The sequence below is a fragment of the Coregonus clupeaformis genome, chromosome 29, assembly GCF_020615455.1.
Source record: "Coregonus clupeaformis isolate EN_2021a chromosome 29, ASM2061545v1, whole genome shotgun sequence".
NCBI lineage: Eukaryota > Metazoa > Chordata > Actinopteri > Salmoniformes > Salmonidae > Coregonus > Coregonus clupeaformis.
The window spans coordinates 56,540,383-56,553,845 of record NC_059220.1 but is presented as its reverse complement, the minus strand read 5'-3'; the positions used below and the strand labels follow the sequence as shown (position 1 = coordinate 56,553,845).

At 45.8% G+C, this 13,463-nt stretch overlaps 1 protein-coding gene across 1 annotated transcript in view; it reads right to left on the bottom strand.

The window, feature by feature from the left end:
- Positions 1 to 13,463, bottom strand: part of LOC121576676 (cadherin-13-like) — a 670,880-nt gene that overhangs the window by 212,542 nt on the left and 444,875 nt on the right. The window lies entirely within an intron of this gene.

Sequence of the window (13,463 nt, the reverse complement as noted above, 5' to 3'; positions counted from 1 at the left end):
TTATCAGAACATGAATAGACTGACGAGATTCAGAAGAAAGTTATTTGTTTCTGGCCATTTTGATTTTGATCCTGTAATCGAACCCACAATTGCTGACGCTCCAGATACTCAACTAGTCTCAAGAAGGCCAGTTTTATTGCTTCTTTAATCAGCACAACAATTTTCAGCTGTGCTAACATAATTGTAAAATGGTTTTCTAATGATCAATTAGCCTTTTAAAATGATAAACTTGGATTAGCAAACACAACGTGCCATTGGAACACAGGACTGATGGTTGCTGATAATGGGCCTCTGTACGCCTATGTAGATATTCCAACTACAATAGCAATTTACAACATTAACAATGTCTACATTGTATTTCTGATCAATTTGATGTTATTTTAAATGGACAACATTTTTTAATTTTCTTTCGAAAACAAGGACATTTCTAAGTGACCCCAAACTTTTGAACGGTAGTGTATATATACCCATATTTATATACACACACTCTGACATAGCTCGTCTTAATATTTATATGTTTCCTAATTTCATTATTTTACTTTTATATTTGTGTGTATTGTTGTGAATTGTTAGATTTTACTGTGCTGTTGGAGCTATGAACACAAGCATTTCGCTACACCCGCAATAACATCTGCTAAATTTGTGTATGCGACCAATAACATTTGATTTGGTTTTGACCTATTGGATATTGAATGATGAATTTATTAATTACACTTTGGATGGTGTATCAATACACCCAGTAACTACAAAGATTCAGGCGTTCTTCCTAACTCAGTTGACGGAGAATAAGGAAACTGCTCAGGGATTTCACCATGAGACCAGTGGTGACTCAGAGCATGTGCTGACCAGCTGGCAAGTGTCTTCACTGACATTTTCAACCTCTCCCTGTCCCAATCTGTAATGCCTACATGTTTCAAGCAGACCACCATAGTCCCTGTGCCCAAGAACGCCAAAGGTAACCTGTCTAAATGATTATCCCCCTTAGCACTCACATATGTAGCCATAAAATGCTTTGAAAGGCTCACATGAACACCATCATCCCAGAAAACCTGGACCCACTAAATTTGCATACCGCCCCAACAGATCCACAGATGATGCAATCTCTATTGCAATCCACAATACCTTTTCCCACATGGACATAAGGAACACCTACATTAGAATGCTGTTCATTGACTACAGCTCAGCGTTCAACACCATAGTGCCCTCCAAACATATCACTAAGCTAAGGACCCCTCCCTCTGCAACTGGCTCCTCGACTTCCTGACGTGCAATCCCCAAGTGGTGAGGGTAGGCAACAACACGTCCGCCATGCTGATCCTCAACTCGGGGGCCCCTCAGGGGTGCGTGCTCAGTCCGCTCCTGTACTCCCGGTTCACCCGCGACTGCATGGCCTCGCATGACTCCAACACCATCAACCATCATTAAGTTTGCAGACGACACAACGGTGGTAGGCCTGATCACCGATGACGATGAGACAGTCTACAGGGAGCAGGTCAGAGACCTGGCAGTGTGGTGCCAGGACAACAACCTCTCCGTCAACATCAGCAAGACAAAGGAGCTGATCGTGGACTACAGGAAACGGAGGGCCGAGCACACCCTCATCCACATCGACGGGGCTGTAGTGGAACAGGTCGAGAGCTTGAAGTTCCTCGGTGTCCACATCACTAAAGAATGATCATCGTTCACACACCAACACAGTCATGAAGAGGGCACAACAATGCCTCTTCCCCCTCAGGAGGCTGAAAAGATTCAGCATGAGCCCTCAGATTCTCAAAAAGTTATTCAGCTGCACAATTTAGGCATCTTGACTGGCTGCATCACCGCTTGATATGGAACTGCTTGGCGTCCGACTGCAAGGCGCTACAGAGGGTAGCACATACGGCCCAGTACATCACTGGGGCCGAGCTCCCTGCCATCCAGGACCTCTATACTAGGCGGTATCAGAGGAAGGCCCTAAAAATTATCAAAGACTCCAGCCACCCAAGTCATAGACTGGTCTCTCTACTACCGCATGGCAAGCGGTACCAATGCGGCAAGTCTGGAACCAACAGAACTCTGAACAGCTTCGACCCCTAAGCCATTATTTAAATAATTAACCAATAGCAAACCGGACTACCTGCATTGACCCTTTTTACACTAACTTTTTTGACTCATCATATACGCTGCTGTTACTGTTAAATATTTATCCTGTTGTCTAATCACTTTATCCCTACCTATATGTACATATCTACCTCAATTACCTCTTACCCATGCACATCGACTCTATACTGGTACCCCGTGTATATAGCAATGTTATCGTTACTCATTGTGTGTTTATTTGTGTTATTATTTTTATATTTAGCTATAATTTCTCTTTTTTTCTCTCTGCATTGTTGAGAAGGGCTTATGCCCAGGTGGTGCAACAGGTATAATTTTTAGGTCCAGCGTAGAGCGCATTTTACTTTGAAGGTAGAGTTATGACCCACTTGAGACCAACTGTTGCAACCGGCCCCATGTGTGGAAAGCCTTTAGAGACTTACACAGAAAGACTCACAGCTGTAATCGCTGCCAAAGGTGATTCTAAATGTCTTAAAACATTTCTAAAAACATGTTTCACTTTGTCATTATGGGGTATTGTGTGTAAATGGGTGAGAAACAAAATCAATTTAATCCATTTTGAATTCAGGCTGTAACACAACAAAATGTGGAATAAGTCAAGGGGTATGAATACTTTCTGAATGCACTGTTTTATTTTTGTTTGACTATGAGTGTAGCTATGTATGTTTTTCAACTTTTCTTTTACAATGGATTAAAAATTGAAAAGCTATAATATTTTAGACATGAGTCTAATGAAAACCATCAATATGTAAGACAAATGTTACATGGGTCAGGGCAAATACTTGGCCCAATCAAACCAATATAAGCCATATCTAAGAGTCATTTATTGTAGTTTTTCAATGGCAGGTCCCTGTAGACTTTTAAAACATATTTTAAAACATCTTTATGCTCTTTATTCATGAGCAGTTGATCGGGCGGCCAGTAATAAGTACCCTTAATTACACCCCACACTGCTGCCTCCCACTCACTCCGATAATTCCCTGAGCACTCCCGTGTGCTGTCTTTCCTGGTCTGTGCTAGATTCTAGCTACTATCTATCACATCCAACACTGCCCTGTCAGTCATATCCCTACAGAGTCACTGTAATGTTGGGAGGCAGAGAGTCTCTCTTCGTATTACCTGTCTTAAACAGTCTGAGGAGAGACTGCATCTGCTTCTTTAAATTTAGACTGAAGCAACAGCTATGCCACTTCTGACCACCTCTATCCCCAAGCCCAAAGAGATAGAGCTAAAGCTACCCACAAGACTCCAGAGTGGCGCAGTGGTCAAAGGCACTGTATCGCAGTGCTAGCTGTGCCAATAGAGATCCCGGTTCGAATCCAGGCTCTGTCGAAGCCGGCCGCGACCGGGAGACCCATGGGGCGGCGCACAATTGGCCCAGCGTCGTCCAAGGTAGGGGAGGGAATGGCCGGCAGGGATGTAGCTCAGTTGGTAGAGCATGGCGTTTGCAATGCCAGGTTTGTGGGTTTGATTCCCACGGTGGGCCAGTATGAAAAATAATTAAATAATGTATTGCCTCCCTAACTGTAAGTCACTCTGGATAAGAGCGTCTGCTAAATGACTGTAATGACAAATAAATGATTGAAATCAAATGACATAAATCTAATGAAATGTGTTCTGATCCCAGGCTCTGCTCAGTTCTATTCCCTCTGTTTGGTAACTTTGATTTGGAACAGGTAGGTGATGGCGACAGGCCTGGACCTAAGACTAACCAAGATGGCGTAGCAGTGCGGTCGTGTTCTTTGTTGCGTGTCTGTGTAAATAGCCAGTTTTTTGAATTTTATTTTTATTTTTTGTACTTATTTCCCTATCACACTTTTCATCCTTCTACAAAATATACTTTCCTGCAACCCGCCTCACTCAATGTGGAACGGATTCTATTATTGACTTACCTTTTATCTAGAATCTCCAGTTGAAACTAGCTAGCCAGCTAACTAGCTACTTGCTATTAGCCACCGTTAGCAGTTTTCACCCAGAACATCTCATTTTCTGCCGGAATCACTGGACATTAACACCGGATCGCAACTAGCTAGCCACAACCGGATGGATGTAGTTGTTGGCTAATCAGCCCTGAGCTAGCCTCGAGCCAGGCCCATCTCCCCGCTATCTACCTCTCTGTCAACCGGACGGGACCTCCTAGTGTTGACACGGAGCCCCGCCGATCCAACACGACTGGTCTGCCGACGAAATCGTCTGATGTGGTTTCAACATGCTTCCCGTTACGACGTCGACCACGAAGATCCATCTGCTAGCCCCGGTCCGCTAGCACACACAAGCCATGGCCTCTTGCTCGCCAGTGCTGTAGAAGCCCCCAAACTACCTCCGAACTCTCCTATTGCTGTTCACCAGACCTTATGATAACTCAGCTATACAGCTGATGCCTGCTGGACTGTTCCTTTATATGGTACCGCATCCTGTTTATGTTTAGCCTCAGCCAAAACTTTGTCGCCATTACCAGCTGTTGTCTTAGCTCTCTCAAATAATACCTGTGATTGCTTTATGCCTCTCTCCCATGTCAATATGCCTTGCTTATTGCTGTTTCGGTTATTTGTTATTGTACTATTTCACTGTAGATCCCCCAGCCCAGCACAACCTGCCTTAGATAGCTCCTTTGTCCAACCCCCCATACACGCAGAGACTGACTCAATCGGTGCCTCCAGTGATGCTATCTCTTTCATCGTTACCCAATGCTTAGGTTTACCTCCAGTGTACTCATATCCTTCCATATCCTTGTCTGTACATAATGCCCTGAATCTATTCTACAACGCCCGGAAATCTGCCCCTTTTTTTCACTGTACCCAACGCACTAGAAGACCAGTACTTAAAGCCTTTAGCCGTATCCTTATTCTACTCCTCCTCTGTTCCTCTGGTGATGTAGAGGTTAACCCAGGCCCTGTAGCCCCCAGTATCACTCCTACTCCCCAGGCGTTATCATTTGTTGACTTCTGTAACCGTAAAAGCCTTGGTTTCTTGCACGTTAACATCCAAAGTTTGAGTTATTCACTGCGTTAGCACACTCCGCCAACCCTGATGTTCTAGCAGTGTCTGAATCCTGGCTTAGGAAGGCCACCAAAATTTCAGAAATGTCCATCCCCAACTACAACATTTTCCGTCTCGATAGAACTGCCAAAGGGGGTGGGGTTGCAATCTACTGTAGAGATAGCCTGCAGAGCTCTATCGTACTATCCAGGTCTGTGCCCAAACATTTTGAGCTTCTACTTCTAAAAATCCACCTTTCCAGAAATAAGTCTCTCACTGTTGCCGCTTGCTACAGACCCCCCTCAGCCCCGAGCTGTGCCCTGGACACCATATGTGAACTGATTGCCCCCCATCTATCCTCAGAGTTCGTACTGCTTGGTGACCTAAACTGGGATATGCTTAACACCCCAGCCAACCTACAATCTAAACTAGATGCCCTCAATCTCACACAAATTATCAACGAACCTACCAGGTACAACCCTAAATCTGTAAACATGGGCACCCTCATAGATATCATCCTGACAAATGTACCCTCTAAATACACCTCCGCTGTCTTCAACCAGGATCTCAGCGATCACTGCCTTATTGCCTGCGTCCGTAATGGGTCCGCGGTCAAACGACCACCCCTCATCACTGTCAAACGCTCCCTAAAACACTTTAGCAAGCAGGCTTTTCTAATTGACCTGGCCCGGGTATCCTGGATGGATATTGACCTCATTCCGTCAGTAGAGGATGCCTGGTTGTTCTTTAAAAGTGCTTTCCTCTCAATCTTAAATAAGCATGCCCCATTCAAAAAATTCCGAACTAAGAACAGATATAGCCCCTGGTTCTCCTTAGACTTGACTGCCCTTGACCAGGACAAAAACATCCTATGGCGTACTGCATTAGCATCGAACAGCCCCCGCATTATGCAACTTTTCAGGGAAGTCAGGAACCAATATACACAATCAGTTAGGAAAGCAAAGGCTAGCTTTTTCAAACATAAATTTGCATCCTGTAGCACTAACTCCAAAAAGTTTTGGGACACTGTAAACTCCATGGAAAATAAGAGCACCTCCTCCCAAATGCCCACTGCACTGAGGCTAGGAAACACTGTCACCACCGATAAATCTACAATAATCGAGAAGTTCAACAAGCATTTTGCTACGGCTGGCCATGCTTTCCACCTGGCTACCACTACCCCGGCCACCAGCTCTGCACTCTCCATGCCCCCCCGATTCTCCTTTACACAAATTCAGACAGCTGATGTTCTGAAAGAGCTGAAAAATCTGGACCCCTACAAATCAGCTGGGCTAGACAATCTGGACCCTTTCTTTCTAAAATTAGCCGCCGAAATTGTCACAACCCCTATTACTAGCCTGTTCAACCTCTCTTTCGTAACGGCTGAGATCCCCAGAGATTGGAAAGCTGCCGCGATCATCCCCCTCTTCAAAGGGGGTGACACTCTAGATCCAAACTGTTACAGACCTATATCCAGCCTGCCCTGCCTTTCGAAAGTATTTGAAAGCCAAGTTAACAAACAGATCCCCGACCATTTTGAATCCCACCGTACCTTCTCCGCTATGCAATCCGGTTTCCGAGCTGGTCATGGGTGCACCTCAGCCACGCTCAAGGTCCTAAACGATATATTAACCGCAATCGATAAAAGACAGTACTGTGCAGCCGTCTTCATCGACCTGGCCAAGGCTTTCGACTCTGTCAACCACCGCATTCTTATTGGCAGACTAAATAGCCTTGGTTTCTCAAATGACTGCCTCGCTTGGTTCACCAACTACTTCTCAGATAGAGTTCAATGTGTCAAATCGGAGGGCCTGTTGTCTGGACCTCTGGCTGTCTCTATGGGGGTGCCACAAGGTTAAATTCTCGGGCCGACTCTATTCTCTGTGAATATCAATGATGTCGCTCTTGCTGCTGGTGACGCTCGGATCCACCTCTATGCGGACGACACCATTTTGTATACATCTGGCCCTTCATTGGACACTGTGTTAACAAACCTCCAAACGAGCTTCAACTCCATACAACACTCCTTCCGTAGCCTCCAACTGCTCTTAAACACTAGTAAAACTAAATGCATGCTCTTCAGCCGAACGCTGCTTGCACCTGCCCACCCGATTAGAATCACTACTCTCGGCGGGTCTGACTTAGAGTATGTGGACAACTACAAATACCTAGGTGTCTGGTTAGACTGTAAACTCTCCTTCCAGACTCACATTAAGCATCTCCAATCAAAAGTTAAATCTAGAATTGGCTTCCTATTTCGCAACAAAGCCTCCTTCACTCATGCTGCCAAACATGCCCTCATAAAACTGACTAGCCTACCGATCCTTGACTTTGGCGATGTCATTTACAAAATAGCCTCCAACACTCTACTCAGCAAATTGGATGTAGTCTATCACAGTGCCATCCATTTTGTCACCAAAGCCCCATATACTACCCACCATTGTGACCTGTATGCTCTTGTTGGCTGGCCTTCACTACATATTCATCGCCAAACCCACTGGCTCCAGGTCATCTATAAATCACTGCTAGGCAAATCCCCATCTTATCTTAGCTCACTGGTCACCATAGCAACACCCACCCGTAATCTGCGCTCCAGCAGGTATATCTCACTGGTCATCCCCAAAGCCAACACCTCCTTTGGCCGCCATTCCTTCCAGTTCTCTGCTGCCAATGAATGGAACGAACTGCAAAAATCTCTGAAGCTGGAGACTCTTATCTCCCTCACTAACTTTAAACGTCAGTTGTCAGAGCAGCTTACCGATCACTGCACCTGTACAAAGCCATTCTGAAATTAGCCCACCAAACTACCTCCTCTCCATATTGTTATTTATTTTGCTAATTTGCACCCCAGTATCTCTATTTGCACATCTATCATTCCAGTGTTAATTACGAAATTGTAACTATTTTTGCACTATGGCCTATTTATTTATTGCCTTACCTCCATAACTTACTGCATTCGCACACACTGTATAGATTTTCTGTTGTATTTTTGACTTTATGTTTTGTTTACCCCATATGTAACTCTGTGTTGTTGTTTTTATCGCACTGCTTTGCTTTATCTTGGCCAGGTCGCAGTTGTAAATGAGAACTTGTTCTCAACTGGCTTACCTGGTTAAATAAAGGTGAAATAAATAAAAAATAACCCTCAGCGATTTACATCTCATCTCCCTTTCATCATGCACAATCACACACCAGTCTGTCTCTCTGTCTGTCCTCTTCCTATAAGCTTCCAGCTTCATGCCCGGAAGGGGACACATCAATTCTCACACAGACACAGGCACCTGCACACATACACACATTCACAAAACTGATTATTAGGATCAAATGACATCGCATCAGACCAGTAGGGGGCAAATCAGGTCCCATTATTTCCCAGTCTCCCCCGTCTGTCTCTGTACCTCTCCTGATTGTCTTTCAATGTCAGAGTATATCTGTGCATATCTCTGCTGATTTCCTGTGCCCACTCCCAGTCTCTCCTTACAGAGCAAAGGCCATGCTAGATATAAATGTCTGAGTTGAGAGAAACTCCACAGAGGATAATAACCAGGTCTGCTGCCTCTCAGGGCCCACTAAAGGACAGAGGCCCAGGTGGAGGTGCCTGTGGGAATGAGGTGGTGGGGGTGCAGGAGGGGTGGGGTGGAGTGGCTCACTGCTCCTGCTATAAGGCCTCATCTGACAGCCTATCTAAAGAGGACCAGGGCCTAACTCTCCAGGCAGGAAGGTAGTGCAAGAGTTACAACATACTGTAGAGCTAGAGGAAATGAGCGGGAGATCGAGAGAGAAAAAGAGAAAGAGAGCGAGAGCGAGAGAGCGAGAGAGATAGCACTGCAATCCAACGTTTTCAAAGACTGACTGCTACTCACCTCACCAGAGACGATACATCAAGCAGTCTTCAATTTGCATCAGCCATTTAGATTAACACAGACGTAACGCTACTGCGATCAACCATCTTCAATAAGTACAGTGCCTTCGGAAAGTACTCACACCGCTTGACTTTTTCCACATTTTGTTACGTTACAGACTTATTCTAAAATTAATGTTTTTTTTTTCATCAATCTACACACAATACCCCATAGATAAAGCAAAAACAGGTTTGTAGAAATTTTTGCAAATTTATATAAATAAAACAAACCTGAAATATTACATTTACTCAGTACTTTGTTGAAGCACCTATGGCAGCAATTACAGCATCAAGTCTTCTTGGGTATGACGCTACAAGCTTGGCACACCTGTATTTGGGGAGTTTCTCCCATTCTTCTCTGCAGATCCTCTCAAGCTCTGTCAGGTGGATGGGGAGCGTCGCTGCACAGCTATTTTCAGGTCTCTCCAGAGATGTTCGATCGGGTTCAAGTCTGTGCTCTTGCTGGGCCACTCAAGGACATTCAGAGACTTGTCCCGAAGCCACTCCTGCGTTGTCTTGGCTGTGTGCTTAGGGTCGTTCTCCTGTTGGAAGGTGAACCTTCGCCCCAGTCTGAAGTCCTGAGTGCTCTGGAGCAGGTTTTCATCAAAGATCTCTCTGTACTTTGCTGTGTTCATCTTTGCTTTGATCCAGACTAGTCTCCCAGTCCCTGCCGCTGAACAATATCCCCACAGCATGATACTGCCACAACCATGCTTCACCGTAGGGATGGTGCCAGGTTTCCTCCAGACGTGATGCTTGGCATTCAGGCCAAAGAGTTCAATCTTGGTTTCATCAGACCAGAGAATATTGTTTGTCATGGTCTGAGAGTCTTAAGGTGCCTTTTACCTAACTCCAAGCGGGATGTCACGTGCATTTTACTGAGGAGTGGCTTCTGTCTGGCCAATCCACCATAAAGGCCTGATTGGTGGAGTGCTGCAGAGATGGTTGTCCTTCTGGAAGTTTCTCCAATCTCCAAGGAGGAACTCTGGAGCTCTGCCAGAGTGACCATCGGGTTCTTGGTCACCTCCCTGACCAAGGCCCTTCTCCACCGATTGCTCAGTTTGGCCGGGCGGCCATCTCTAAGAAGAGCCTTGGTGCTTCCAAACTTCTTCCATTTAATAATGATGGAGACCACTGTGTTCTTGGGGACCTTCAATGCTGCAGACATTTTTTGGTACCCTTCCCCAGATCTGTGCCTCGACACAATCCTGTCTCTGAGCTCTACGGACAATTCCTTCGACCTAATGGCTTGGTTTTTGCTCTGACATGCCCTGTCAGCTGTGGGATCTTATATAGACAGGTGTGTGCCTTTCCAAATCATGTCCAATCAATTGAATGTACCACAGGTGGACTCCAATCAAGTTGTAGAAACATCAAGGATGATCAATGGAAACAGGATGCACCTGAGCTCAATTTCAAGACTAATAGCAAAAGGTCTGAATACTTACAGTACCAGTCAAAAGTTTGGACACACCTATTCATTCAAGGGTTTTTCTTTAATTTGACTATTTTCTACATTGTAGAATAGTAGTGAAGACATCAAAACTATGAAATAACACATAGGAATCATGTAGTAACCAAAAAAGAAATGTTAAACAAATCAAAATATATTTTATATTTGAGTTTCTTCAAAGTAGCCACCCTTTGCCTTGATGACAGCTTTGCACACGCTTGGCATTCTCTCAACCAGCTTCACCTGGAATGCTTTTCCAACAGTCTTGAAGGAGTTCCCACATATGCTGATCACTTGTTGGCTGATTTTCCTTCACTCTGAGGTCCAACTTATCCCAAACCATCTCAATTGGCACAAAATATACATCTCCTTCAAATGTTAATATTTGGCTGGGTTGACAACCAAACACAATTCAATATCACTTTTGCAATACAGTAAATAGCCTATTCATTTGTCGACAAGTCAACAAATGATACTTTACAAGGATTTCGCTACACCCGCAATAACATCTGTTAAATGTTTGTATGTTGGATTCACTTCTCCAACTATACCACAAATAAATGTAAACAATAGTATTACGCCAGTGGCTTAGATGAAACTTTCCAAGCATTAGATAAATCTCCTTTAAATGTTGATATTTGGTTGCGTTGTCAACCTGACACAATTCAATATGACTTTGTAATACAGTAAATAGCTTAAAGTTAAGGCTAATGTGACAGTTTTTATTCAATCTTAAAATGAGTAACACATCTATGGCCACAGAGGTTACATTTTTACATTTTAGTCATTTAGCAGACACTCTTATCCAGAGCGACTTACATTACATTTACATTTACGTCATTTAGCAGACGCTCTTATCCAGAGCGACTTACAAATTGGTGCATTCACCTTATAGCCAGTGGGATAACCACTTTACAATGTTATTTTTATTTTTTTGGGGGTTTGTGGGGGGGTAGGGGTAAGGGGGGTAGAAGGATTACTTTATCCTATCCCAGGTATTCCTTAAAGAGGTGGGGTGGGGTTTCAAATGTCTCCGGAAGGTGGTGAGTGACTCCGCTGTCCTGGCGTCGTGAGGGAGCTTGTTCCACCATTGGGGTGCCAGAGCAGCGAACAGTTTTGACTGGGCTGAGCAGGAACTATGCTTCCGCAGAGGTAGGGGAGCCAGCAGGCCAGAGGTGGATGAACGCAATGCCCTCGTTTGGGTGTAGGGACTGATCAGAGCCTGAAGGTACGGAGGTGCCGTTTCTCTCACAGCTCCGTAGGCAAGCACCATGGTCTTGTAGCAGATGCGAGCTTCAACTGGAAGCCAGTGGAGTGTGCGGAGGAGCGGGGTGACGTTAGACGGGTTGCGGCATTCTGGATGAGTTGTAGGGGTTTGATGGCACAGGCAGGGAGCCCAGCCAACAGCGAGTTGCAGTAATCCAGACGGGAGATGACAAGTGCCTGGATTAGGACCTGTGCCGCTTCCTGTGTAAGGCAGGGTCGTACTCTCCGAATGTTGTAGAGCATGAACCTACAGGATCGGGTCACCGCCTTGATGTTAGCGGAGAACGACAGGGTGTTGTCCAGGGTCACGCCAAGGCTCTTCGCACTCTGGGAGGAGGACACAACGGAGTTGTCAACCGTGATGGCAAGATCATGGAACAGGCAGTCCTTCCCCGGGAGGAAGAGCAGCTCCGTCTTGCCAAGGTTCAGCTTGAGGTGGTGATCCGTCATCCATACTGATATGTCTGCCAGACATGCAGAGATGCGATTCGCCACCTGGTTATCAGAAGGGGGAAAGGAGAAGATTAGTTGTGTGTCGTCTGCGTAGCAATGATAGGAGAGGCCATGTGAAGATATGACAGAGCCAAGTGACTTGGTGTATAGCGAGAAAAGGAGAGGGCCTAGAACTGAGCCCTGGGGGACACCAGTGGTGAGAGCACGTGGTGCGGAGACAGCTTCTCGCCAGGCCACTTGGTAGGAGTGACCGGTCAGGTTGGACGCAATCCAAGAGTGAGCCGCGCCAGAGATGCCCAGCTCAGAGAGGGTGGAGAGGAGGATCTGATGGTTCACAGTATCAAAGGCAGCAGACAGGTCTAGAAGGACAAGAGCAGAGGAGAGAGAGTTAGCTTTAGCAGTGCGGAGAGCCTCCGTGACACAGAGAAGAGCAGTCTCAGTTGAATCACCAGTCTTGAAACCTGACTGGTTTGGATCAAGAAGGTCATTCTGAGAGAGATAGCAAAAGAGTTGGCTAAAGACGGCACGCTCAATAGTTTTGGAGAGAAAAGAACGAAGGGATACTGGTCTGTAGTTGTTGACATCAGAGGGATCGAGTGTTGGTTTTTTGAGAAGGGGTGCAACTCTCGCTCTCTTGAAGACGGAAGGGACATAGCCAGCGGTCAAGGATGAGTTGATCAGCGAGGTGAGGTAAGGGAGAAGGTCACCGGAGATGGTCTGGAGAAGAGAGGAGGGGATAGGGTCAAGCGGGCAGGTTGTTGGGCGGACTGCCGTCACAAGTCGCAAGATTTTATCTGGAGAGAGACGGGAGAAAGAAGTCAAAGCATAGGGTAGGGCAGTGTGAGCAGGACCAGCAGTATCATTTGACTTAACAAACGAGGATCGGATGTCGTCAACCTTCTTTTCAAAATGGTTGACGAAGTCATCCACAGAGAGGGAGGAGGGGGGAGGATTCAGCAGGGAGGAGAATGTGGCAAAGAGCTTCCTAGGGTTAGAGGCAGATGCTTGGAATTTATAGTGGTATAAAGTGGCCTTAGCAGCAGAAACAGATGAAGAAAATGTAGAGAGGAGGGAGTGAAAAGATGCCAGGTCCGCAGGGAGTCTAGTTTTCTTCCATTTCCGCTCAGCTGCCCGGAGCTCTGTTCTGTGAGCTCGCAATGAGTCATACAGCCACGGAGCTGGAGGGGAGGACCGAGCCAGCCGGGAGGATAGGGGACATAGAGAGTCAAAGGATGCAGAAAGGGAGGAGAGGAGGGTTGAGGAGGCAGAATCAGGAGATTGGAGGGAGAAGGATTGAGCAGAGGGAAGAGATGA